This window comes from Aegilops tauschii, chromosome 5 (genome assembly GCF_002575655.3).
Source record: "Aegilops tauschii subsp. strangulata cultivar AL8/78 chromosome 5, Aet v6.0, whole genome shotgun sequence".
NCBI lineage: Eukaryota > Viridiplantae > Streptophyta > Magnoliopsida > Poales > Poaceae > Aegilops > Aegilops tauschii.
The window spans coordinates 565071343-565083081 of NC_053039.3; the positions used below are offsets into that span (position 1 = coordinate 565071343).

Here is an 11739-nt window from a genome sequence, read left to right on the forward strand (position 1 = left end):
CTCACCACCTGCAGCATGGCCGCCAACAACACCGCCCACGGACAGCCCGGCCAACCGGGCGGCAACGGAGGCTATGGGTGCTCTGGCGGAGAAGGCGGCGCCGGAGGTGACGGGGGGTGTGGCGGCAACGGCGGCAACGGTGGGAAAGGTGGGGATGGCGGCGCTGGCGGTAAAGGCGGAGACGGCGGCATCAGTGGTCATGGCGGACGTGGTGGGGACGGTGGTCACGGTGGCAATGGAGGTCAGTGGTGGGGACGGTGGCCGTGGCGGTGATGGTGGTCGTGGTGGGGACGGTCGTCGCGGCCGCAATGGCGTACGTGCTCCGGACGGTGGCCCCGGTGGCGATGGCGGTCTTGGTGGGGACGGTGGTCGCGGCGGCGATGGTGGTCGTGGTGGGAACGGTGGCCGCGGCGGTGATGGAGGTGACGCCGGCCGTGGCAGTCGCGGCTTCAGCTGCATCCGTGGCCTTCTCGGCGTCCGCCGCACCCCTCGTGGCGGTGCGGGCGGTAAAGGCGGGAAAGGAGGCTACAAGGCGCGCGGCGGCGCTGGTGGTAAGGGTGGAGATGGCGTCATCGGCGGGGAAGGTGGACGCGGCGCGGAGGGAGGCTTTAGCGCGCCTGGCGGGGTAGGTGGCCGCGGCGGCGATGGCTCCGGCGGTAAGGGTGGCGACGGCATGCCTGGCGGGGCGGGCGTTCCTGGCGGTCGTGGTGGGCTGGGCGGGGCTGGCGGTCCTGGCGGGCCGGGCGCGTGCCGTCAGTAGCTGCTCCATCATCTGAAGGAACCTCCGCACGACTCATCGATACTTTTTTGTTGTTGTTGTTGCATATTGTTTGGATGACTATCAATTTCCAACAACAACGCAGAGCTAGCTTGCTGCACAATTTCACCCGTGGATGAGTACTCATTATCATCTGGCCACGTCGAAGTAATATGCACTTTTGCATCTTTGGTAATTCTGAGCTCGGTATTATGAAACTCCTTGAACACTCTTGAAAATATGGGCTTTTAATCCTGTAAGAGCTAAATGGGAAAATTAAATGCACCCCTACTCCCAGGTGCACCAGGTATTTAGGGTTCAACATTTTTTTAAAATTAAATGCACATTTATTTTGGGATTTTAATCCTGTAAGAGCTAAATGGGAAAATATGGGCTTCCATTATCGTCGTCGTCAATGGGATACCACACCTACTCCCAGGTGCTCCGTGCCTACCCACGTCTATATCATGGCGTTCACTCTTGATAGTGAGGCGTGGCATTAGGATGCTCTACCCAACTCCGAGTCTCAAAGCTAGCCATGGGGTTTCAGCTTGGTTGAACCACATGTTCATGTGGATGTCGGGAGGATCGTCATGTCGCACCATGTGGTCGAGCAGCGGCAGAATGATGTGGATCTATGACGGAGAGGTGCATTAGACAGGGGTGGCAAGACTAGCACTAGTCCACGGATGACAATCTTGAGGATCAATCTGGGTGACGGACAAAGAAACGCCCAACACGGAGCTTTTGGACATCTTGAAGCTCATGCTCAATGGGGTTATTTTGTCGCTGCGCACGGGAGCACGCGTGATTTAGTTCTACATGTCATTCTCATGTAGCAAATTTGTGGCGATCGAATGGATTTTCATCCAGTCAAGCAAATATTGTTCTTGGTTGGATGAAACCTTTTCCAGCCAAAATTTATAATCGGACCACAAACATAAATCATGCTGCACGCTTCCACAGGTCGTTGTGCAGTCATCTTTACATCTGTGATGGGCCAACCATATCTTCCTCACCCATAAGTCACGTTGTGCGATATCGCTTTTAGTAATTGCATTGTCGTGACATTTCACGGTGAACTTCTCAAGGCCCTGTCGGCTAGTGATAAGCGTATTTTCAGTTTTGTTGCAGTATTTTGGTAATTTAAGCCTAATATTTATATGGTTCAAAGCTAATCTTACTTGTATTACAAATTTCATGATAAGTAAATTAAGCTTTTTCTATTGGAATTTCGAGCCCAAAAATATGAAATTTCACTAAGTGTTGTGGTCTTTAGGGTATTCAAAATAATCAAAAATTGGAAAAAATGATGTTATCACCTTACAAGTACTTGGAACGAATGTCAGAAAGCATTCGATATATTATATGATAATTTTGAATATAAATTTTAGTAATTTCAACAATTCAAACTCAAATGCATGATTATTTTTAGATTTCATAAATTAGGAAATTCACTTATCCTGGAAGATATTGTTCTCTAGAGTAATCAAACAATTAGAAATTTAAAAGCTATCTTGTTCCAAATTTTAAATGTCATGAAATAAAATTTGTAGTCGTGAATGTTCATACTCCACCATTAATTCATACTCCGCATATATGTCATGTCTTAAGTCGAACTTCATTAAGTTTGACCAAGTTTATAGAAAAAATATCAACATTCACAATGTCAAATGAATATCATTAGACACCTAATGGAATTAAATTTTATATTCTATATCTTTAATATTATCATGTTCATATTTCAAATGTAAATTTGGTCAAACTATAAAAAGTCTGACTTAAGTTAAATCTTATATGCGCGGTAAAAGGAAGGAAAATAGTTCTCTTCAGCCGACCTATCACGGGTAGAGTTCAGCCGCCCGCGCAGTCGTTGGATCCCATCTTGATCCAACCGTTCTTTACACACATTCACATCTGTTTTTGCTATTCCCCAAACAGCCACGTGCCCCTCACCTTCTCTCCGGAAACCTCCACCTTCTTCTCCCAACCATTTTCCTCTCTTTCTCTCTCTGAACTCTCATCGCCTTGCAGGTTCCATCTGTCGCTGCCTCTGCAACAAGATCTCAAGCCGCGTTCAACGTCTCGTGGGAGCACCAGAGTTCACTTGCACCGTGGGGAGTTGCTTCCGCCGTCGCCCTGCCATCCCGCGGTAGCACCGGTGTGGACATCCTTGGATGACGCCCCACGAGCTTAGTCACAACCGCCGGTCCCACCATAGCAACAATTACCGCAATTGTGCTAGTTCTGCGCAACGCGGAGACGTTTACGCACCAAGACATTGGTTGCAAAAACAAATCTGCAACAAGACCTTTGTTGCATAAAAGTTCCGCAAGAAGACCTTTGTTGCAAAACCAAATCTGTAACAAGCCGGACGACGCGCCCGATGTGCAGCATGCCTGGATCATGGCGTTTGACCTTGGAAACGAGGTGTGGCAGCCGGATGCGCTCCAAGGCCCGGAGTGCAAGTACAATGTCGCCTTAGCCACACTTGAAGGCAAACTCGTTGTGTGCCATGACAACCGCCAAACCTCCATGGAGCTATGGTTTCTTGTGGACCCTGACCAGGCTGACTGGTGTATGCGGCACAAGATTGTCATGCCCTCTCTTAAGCTCTCATCATCGGTGCCGACTTCTGGCATGTATTTCGGGAAGCCATTAGCGGTGCTAGACGACCGAACGATTGTCATGTGGATGCGGGTGACCCCAACAGGCTGCAGCATCCCGCTGGACACGGTGCTGCGGCATTACGACCCAATAACCAGGGCTTTCACAGACGGAATGCAGGTAGCAAAGTGCAGCCATGTTACTGTGCACACGTGGAGCATTTTGTATTCAGGAAGAGGAGGGATCAGGAGAGCTGCATTAGAGAGCTAGTAGTGTACTTAATCAGTAGACAAACATCATTGATGTAGGCTATCATCCTTTGGGACTGTAGTGCTCAAGATCTAATATGTGCGTCCACCAATAAGAAACTTGTGTAATTAGAAGGGTGTCTGGGTTAGCGTCCGCACGGCAAGAGACACAGTGGTTTTGTTTTCCATGTTTTTTTTTGCGGCTGATTGTTTTCTATGACATTTTCATGTAATATAAGTGTATGTGAATTCCTAGTTCTCTATTTTTGGAAGATATTGTTCTTTAATTAGCAGATGAAGACAAAACCACTTGAAATTGAAAACTAATTTGGTTCCAAATTGCAATTCCAGGGAATAAAATTGGGTGCATAAAATTTGCCACTCTTGCATCTTCACTACATGCACTCTTTTACTATTGTACTAGATATTTAGATGGCTTACCGGTGTATATTTATTAATGATGCCAATATTCCAAGTGGAAGTTTACTAAATTTTAGTCTCATATAATTTTCTTGTGAGATCTTTTATTGATTTAGGATTATTTTTTGTATCTTTTTTTTGAAAATGAGGTTGAAACCCCCGGTCTCTGCATCCAATGATGTACATAGCCATTTTTATTATACTAGATGACCTGTTGCGGCAATTGGTGTAGAAAACAACTACTTAGTGGATGTTAAACGAACTATTCGAAAGGAATTTTCGGGCTGGCTGTTTCTTAGTAATGCTTTTTTTAGAAAAGGAAGATATACCCCTGGCCTCTGCATCTGGGCGATTCATGTGGCCATTTTATTAATTATACACAAAGACCTTACGAAGTAATACATCTATAAATATGAAGCCACCATCTTGGCAACACCTGTCACTACTCATGTTACCTTGATGAAGGGGTGCCGAATGTTCGAGCCGAATACCAAACAAACATCACACCAAGGCCTAACATCTCAAGCCGGATGCTCATCCATGCCACAATGCCGGGACTCGGTCACACACCGGTCCGGCGCACTCTCAGAGGCCGCTGCCGTTGTCTTCCACCAATCCATCTCCAGAACAGGTACTGACGCACCAACCGTGCCAGGCATGCCTTCGACGCCACCACGGCACAAGACAATGCCACCATCATGTGCGTATCCATCCACACGCGCCCGTCGCCAAAACTCCATAGTGCCATGCTGCCAGGATCCGCCGTCGGCCTTGAGGTCGATGTAATACCGCTCCTCCTCTTGTCCCCTCCAGCAAGCACTTGATCCAAAACGAGGCCCCCAAGAGGGAGAACGACACCGAAGGCATCGTCATGGTCCGATCCGGTAGACCTAGATGTAGGGTTTCCCCCGGAACATCCTGATCGAGTTGACGTGACCTGCAACAACGATGCCTCGAGAAGGAAACAACATCAGAGCAGACGCCATCATCCACCAAGACCGCAGTCAAGCGCGGTTTTCACCAAAAGCCGCATCGTCGCGATCTCACGGCTGGCCAGAACTGCGTGGAGCTTCGCCATGAAGACGTATGCCACCACCAGTTCACCGGTGGAGATCCTCCAACCCCTCACCGGCTACCGCCATGCCCACTATCGCCGGAGACCTCGGATCTCGCGGGTCATGGAGGGTAGCACGACCGCCGCATGACCAGGGGCGCCGCCCTACCTGCTACGGGCAACTCCCTCTCGGACACGCCCCAGCTGCACCAAGAGATCGCCTCCACATCCATATCCCGGTTCCTTTGGCGCCGGGCCCACCGCCACAGGGCTCTATGCTGGTGGCAACGGTGGATGGGGAAGCAGTAGTGTGAGGGTCTCTGGCGGCACGAATGTTCGCCCCTGTCATCTCCTGGGGAGACGTCACCAGGGTCGGGATGTGTGTTGTGGTGTGTTTGTGCCTTCTTAGTAATTGCTCCCTCCGTTTTTATTTACTCTACATATTAGATTTGACTGAAGTCAAACTTGATAAATTTTATCCAAGTTAATAGAAAATAATATAAACATTTACCATAACAAATGTATATGATGTGAAAGTACATTCAATAATGAATCTAATGGTATTGATGTGTTATTTTATATGTTAATATTTTTGTTTATAAACTTTGTCAAAGTTTGCAAAGCTTGACTTTGACCAAAACTAATACGCGGACTAAATAAAAATGTAGGGAGTACTTAGTTATTCATTGTATGTTGTTGTTCTTACTTAATTGAGATATGTTCATAGTAATTACTTAGTTATTCATTGTATGTTGTTGTTCATACTTAATTTAGATAATGTGCTGATGTGTTGTTCATTTTGGGACCGACAGCCTACAAGTAAAATGAACTATATGAAACATAAATGGAAGTAAAGTGAACCATTTGAAGAGACCAAAAGGTTTTTGTCCCAACTATCTTCAACCGTGGAAATACCAACTACAACAAACTGCGCAAAGACCAACCACAACAAAATTCAAGCAAACTATTTTGTTCATGGTCCTTGATTCATAAATTATATATACATTGGAGACATATCACTGACCCACTCCCCCACGACGCCTTGCCACCCAGAGCTGTCTCCAGGAATTTGGGGCCCCGGTGCGAAATAGAAAGCAAGGCCCTAAACCTTAAAAACTCCATATATTATACTGAAGAGTCAATATACCTCGACCATATAACTAAAGAGTTATTTGAATCCAAGTCGAGTCGGTAGGCGAGTACAAGTGCGGAGTGCTAGCTCCTTTCGTGTCTGATGTCATGCCGACAGTGATCGATTGTATAAGACATTCATCAGGTGTTAATAACTTGTCAGTCATGAGCAACAGATCACACATAATTAATGTGACAGATCAAATTTGTACTGTCATTTTCCATAGAATTAAAAAACATTTTTTCGTACGGGCATTGTCGCAAATACCTTCCAAACAAACTCTACTCAGCAGGAGACGGGGATGGGGAGCCGGAAGTCAGTCATGAGGCACATTTGGTCAGACTGACCGCTGGAGTGGCAGGAGGGCAAGCTGGAACCCTAGGCGCCCTTGTCCTCCTGAATCCTAATGGCAACGTGAATACAGGCGGAGCAGACGCTATGTTCGAGTCTGTGTTGGGGATAAAAAATGAACCTGTACGCAGACGTTTTCTCTGGTTTTCGCTCGATGGGGATGAGCTTTCCTGGTGTTTTTTGCTGCGATCTAGGGCCCCATGATTTTTGGGGCCCTGTATGGTCGCACCGTTCGAACATGCCCCTCAATGGGCCTATTGCCACCTGTATGTCTGCATGACCCCGAACTCCACTTACTGCCAACCAGGCCCTCGGTGGTAGGTAGGCATTGACTATTACTGTAGTGATGGTTGGGCGGCTCACAGGCGGGCCTGAGGCAAACACCAAGCGGACGCGCGGCAGTTTCGTCTCGTGTCCGTCTGGACAGAAATCACGCACAAATTTGAGTCTGAAATGTGTCCACATGGACACGAGTCGGACGCGATCGCGTCGGTTTGTTGGGACAACGTTTTCATCCGCTTCAATGCAAATGGAAACACGTGAACCAAATGCGTCGGCGTGTCGGAGTTGCCCTAACACAGTGTTAGTTCTCGATGTTCTCATGCGTGTGAGCAATTGTCCGAAAAAAATATCTCTCGTACTAGCTAGCACCTCCACGACGTGAATCAACACTTGCTTGATAAACTTTCCTAAGTTAGTGACGAAGACGGTGTCGGATATATCTTGGTTGGATTCCAATCCGAAAGTGAAAAGGCTATAGCTTGTTTGGACGACTCCTTGTCGTACACGTGCACGCCGCCAAACATATTCAAAACGTTTCGCACAAACTCTCGGCATATATATTACTATTACATTGGCAACGAACACCATCAAACAAAGATTGCCGAGTTTTCGCTCGTGGTCGCAATCGCAACCGGAAACGCTATCGATTTTTCTTGGTCTCTTTCCAATGGCCGAGTTGGAGAAGAAGTCCCCGGCCGACGTCGACGATCCGAAGGCCATCGAGACGGCGGTGGACGAGAACCAGAAGAAGATGGAGGCGCTCTCGCTATTGGCGCCGGAGGACGGCGGCGGCGGCGACGGACCGCCTCTGCTGGATGACTACGACGACGACTCCCAAATCCAAGCCGTAGGCGCTTCTGCTATGCTTTGCCCTCGCTAGCCATACCAGTCTCGATGTCGGTTGGCTGATTTGGTGATTTGCTGTTGCTCCCCAGGTGGCGTCTGGCGGCACCGTGTACGAATCCGCGACGACCTTCGAGGACCTGAAGCTCACGCCGGAGCTGCTCAAGGGTCTGCACGACGAGATGGGGTTCAGCCGCCCCCAGGAAGATCCAGGCCGTCACGCTTCCCATGATCCTCACGCCGCCCTACAAGAACCTCGTGGCGCAGGCGCACAACGGCTCCGGCAAGACCACCTGCTTCGTCCTCGGCATGCTCAGCCGCGTCGACCCCAACCGCAGGATTCCCCAGGCCATCTGCATCTGCCCTACCAGGGAGCTTGCGCAGCAGGTCCCTCTCTCATCTAGTTACTGAATACTCCTCTGAATGCTATTTTTCACCTGTAATTTGATGAATCTGATCCGTCGTTGGTCTTTGCAGAATAAATCCGTGCTCATGAGGATGAGCAAGTTTACCGGCATTACCTGTGCCTCCGCCATCTCGCCGGCTCTCAAGGATTACATGCCCATCTCCAAGATGGCACCGGTGACTGATCAGGTGGTGATTGGCACTTCTGGGACTCTCATTAAGTGGATAACCAATAAGAAGCTTGCCACAAGGGACATCAAGATTCTTGTGTTCGACGAGGCAGACCATATGCTTGCTGAGGTACGTATACAGTTCGACACATTTATTAATTATTAATGTACCCAAATGTTATTTGGACCTCCTGTCTAGTACAGTACAAGTCAGTGAACCTGTGAAGTTTGTACTTCCTAGTTCATTAAGGGGTGTCGTCGTGGTGCAGTCGTGTTAGCTCCTGGTTCATGTTTTGTCTGAGTGGACGAAAAGAATAAGCAAAAAACAGTATCCGTTTTCCAACGGCATACATTACAGTAGAGTTTTCAAGAGTAGAAATATACATATAGGTAGGTGGAACCAAAATTTGCCGCACCAAAATTCCATATCATGTCTGCCGATGAACTTCCGACATAGTGGCTTTAGCTCATGTAAAGTATCTTCTACTAGATTTAATGAGTATGCTTTCTTGTGCTGGTGAATGCTTCTTGCAGGAGAACTTTATGAGTGATTCTACAAGGATCATGAGGGATATACAGAGCAGTGCCGGTGACTGCCAGGTAATTCTTTTTAGTCAATCGACTGCTTTTGACTTTGACAGTAGATCACGTACAACAGCTTGCACATTGGAATAGTTCAAAATCGAGTGACACTTGTTATGGCAATCATGTGTTCCAGAGAACTCTTTTAATCTTTATATTTGGGGGTTCTTAAGGGAAACAACCTGTTTATGTACGTGTTCATGTGCTGCTTGTTGAACTTCTACCGGTTGCTAATGATAGGTAAAGGGATTATCGTGTAAATGGGTCATTTGGTGATGCAATGGGTTGTATTCAATTTTACCAGCTTTTCCAACTGTGATATTCATTTTCTCTTTATGTTTGGAGCAACACATATTATTCTTAGTTTTTGGAAAAATGCATATTCATCCATGGGCATCATTGTTGTTGCTAGTTTAATTAGGACTTACAAAAAGAAATCATGTACTATGGCATTATCTATGTAACTGGCTAGTTGCATATTGGGAACTCCTATCATGTATATACTTAGTAGTTGAGCCACGCTACTTCTTAAGGGTTATCATCTTAACAGCCGTCCACTGGGTGTTATTGTCTTCAACTTTACATTCATCCATATATGGTGCAGATAATCCTTTGTGATGCTTGTAACTGTTGGCGTAATTCCATGGATGTGCTATTCAAACTAGCCTTTTTTTATATGGTGCCTTTTGTGAAAACATTATGAATATTCTTAGTGCTAATCAAAATTCTTGGTTCGATGTGTTTGTTTCTCTTTTTATATGGTGCCTTTTTTTACTTATTTGAATTCTTTTATGCCAGCTGCTTCTGTTTTCTGCAACCTTCAACGAGAAAGTGAAGGATTTTATTACAAAGGTCATTAAGGAGGGAAACCAGATATTTGTGAAGAAGGAAGATCTTACTTTGGACAAAGTAAAGCAATATAAAGTCCGAGTCCCCGATGAGATAGCCAAAATAGAGGTCATAAGGGACAAGATCTTTGAGTTTGGTCAGAAGGTTGGACAGGTTATCATATTTGTGAGAACAAAGATAAGTACTAAGAATCTTCATAATGCTTTGACAAAAGAGGACTATGTGTGTTCCTCAATTCAAGGATCCCTCGACCACGCAGAGAGGGAAAAGGTAATACAGGAATTCAAAGATGGGTACACCAAGGTTCTTATATCAACTGATCTTCTTGCCCGAGGTTTTGACCAATCACAGGTACTATGCATGTGTGTCATATCAGCTCATACCAATTTTACACACAGGTTGAATTTCTAATTCTAACATTATTCCATTGAAAGGTCAATCTGGTCATCAACTACGACATGCCAATCAAGTATAATTCTAGAGATGAGCCTGATTATGAGGTGTACCTGCACAGAATTGGCAGAGCTGGGCGCTTTGGCCAAAAAGGTAAATTTATTTATGTATGGCATACTTTGCAAAACAAATAGAGGGAGATGATTACTGTATTCTATTCTAGAATTGCATCAAGTAAATTGTAATGAGTACCACATGCAGCCGTTATAAGCATAATGATGGTCCACACTCCACATCGTGACAAATGCAAATGGCTTGGGGATGAAGGCAGACTGAACCTGAGTAATAAGAAAACATGCTACCTTTAGTAAACCTAATGATGTTCTAGCCTGAGCTTGAACTTCTCACCAGAATTAGATTGGTAATGTTGTGAATAAGATTTGGCAAGAATTCTGAGCTTCTTTATGATGATATGATAGAACTTATGTGACCATTGCTTGTCGATTATGGATGTTATATGTTTGTTTGGATTGTAAACTGATTTTCTTGGATTGTTCACACAACTTACTTGAACACTTATAGGTTTTGTACACTAAAAACATAGAATATGTCTAATGACGAGTATTATTCGTGCCATATTATCAGCTACCATGTTGTCCAATTACAATGCTTATTTTGTGGGCTATATTCCTAATTGAATCGATGCTCGTGACAGGAGCTGTGTTCAACCTGCTATGCGGTGAAACTGATGACATTTTGATGACAAAGATCGAGAACTACTTCCAGCATAAAGTACAGGAGGTCCCCAGCTGGGAGAGCGAGGAGAATTTTGAGACTGTTCTTAAGGATGCTGGTTTACTTGAGTAAAGATTGTCAGAAACGGGAGGCAGCAGATGTGCACTTGTCTTCCAACAGTTCAACTTATATGATTAGGTTGCCGCCACCACACACGTGGTGCTTTTGTACCAAACTGGATGGGTCAGTAGTAGGCCCACACTTTGTGTCATATACCTTGATATCGTGAACTAAGAATAGCTTAGATGTTTAGGTACCTTGTGATGGAACCAAACCATCGGATTCAAGTCCTAGACTTGCGCCGGTGCTCGCTGGCCAATCCTGTCATTCTTGGACTCCCACCTGCCACATTTTTACTTTGATGATGGCATCGATGTCACACCATATGATGAAGCAGTCTTTCACAAGGAACTATCACTTTCCGAGCTTTTCTTCGCCAATAAACCAATGTGTATTTGACTGTTGGTAGTGAGTTGAAAAGATTATTGTAGCATTCAAGATAAGTAAAATTGAGTTTCAACAATCTAATTTCTTTTTTTTCTTATTTCGGTATTTTGAGACTAAATTTATTAAATTCATTAAATATCATTGAAGAAATTTGTCTTTAGGGTATTCAAATCAAAATACTCGCTCGGAAGTGCTAGCGTCCGCTGCGCTGCGGGTTGTGGTATGGACGCCCCCAAATCGGCGACGTATTTGCTATGGATATGAAATTCGGACACCCGCATGCGTCCGTGGACGTTTGAGGAACCGTGTTGGATGGCAAAAATGGTCCGGACGTGTCAGTCAGGATTTTTGCATGCGGTTTCCTTTTCATTGTTGGAGATGCCCTTGGGGTATTCGAACCACAA

At 45.8% G+C, this 11739-nt stretch overlaps 1 pseudogene; it reads left to right on the forward strand.

The window, feature by feature from the left end:
• Positions 1-7518: 7518 nt before the first annotated feature.
• Positions 7519-11146, forward strand: LOC109764474 (DEAD-box ATP-dependent RNA helicase 38-like; annotated as a pseudogene).
• Positions 11147-11739: the final 593 nt, after the last annotated feature.